The sequence below is a fragment of the Cebus imitator genome, unplaced genomic scaffold (genome assembly GCF_001604975.1).
Source record: "Cebus imitator isolate Cc_AM_T3 unplaced genomic scaffold, Cebus_imitator-1.0 Scaffold143, whole genome shotgun sequence".
Classification (NCBI taxonomy): Eukaryota; Metazoa; Chordata; class Mammalia; order Primates; family Cebidae; genus Cebus; species Cebus imitator.
Window position 1 is genome coordinate 4,234,290 of NW_016107458.1, and position 843 is coordinate 4,235,132.

An 843-nucleotide genomic window follows, 5' to 3' on the forward strand; every position below is an offset into this window, starting at 1 on the left:
AGTGGAGAAACCTGGCAGACAATGCATTAACCAAGTGATCAAGGTGAACATCACCTGCATGTCGTGTTAATATCATGGACCCCCCTGAAATGATGTGATGAGGACACTTTACCCCTGTAATATACCTTTCAGAAACCCAGAACCCTACTGTAATCATGGGGAAAACATCAGACAAACCCAAATTAAAGAGCCTTCTACAAAATACCTGACCAGTATTCTTCAAAACTGTCAAGGTTAAGAAAACCAAGAAAGGACTCAGAAACTGTTACAGATCAGAAGAGACTAAGGAGACGTGAAAACTCAATGCAATATGGTATCCTGAATAGAATCCTGTAACAGAAAAGCACATCAGTGGGAAAACTGGTGAAATTTGAATAATGTCTGTAGCTTAGTTAATAGTAATACCCCAATGTTAATTTCTTTATTTTCACAAGTGTATCATGGTTAATGTAAGATGTTAACAAAATTGGGTAAAGGGCATTTGGGAACTCTCCACTATCTTAGCAACTTTTCTGTAATCTAAAATTATTCCAAAATTACAAAGTCGATTTAAAAAAGAAAGGTCCAGGCATAGTGGCTCATACCTGTAATACCAGCACTTTGGGAGGCTGAGGCCAAAGGATTGCTTCAGGCCAGGAGTTTGAGACCTAGGCAGCATGGCAAGACCCTTCTCTACAAAAAGTAAAAAACTATCCGGGCATGGTGGTGCGCAGCTGTAGTTGTATGCTACTCTGAAGGCCAAGGTGGGAGGATCACTTGAACCCAGGAATTCGACCTTACAGTGAGCTATGATCATGCCACTGCACTCCAGCCTGAGTGAGAGTGAGACCCTGTCTCTAAAAG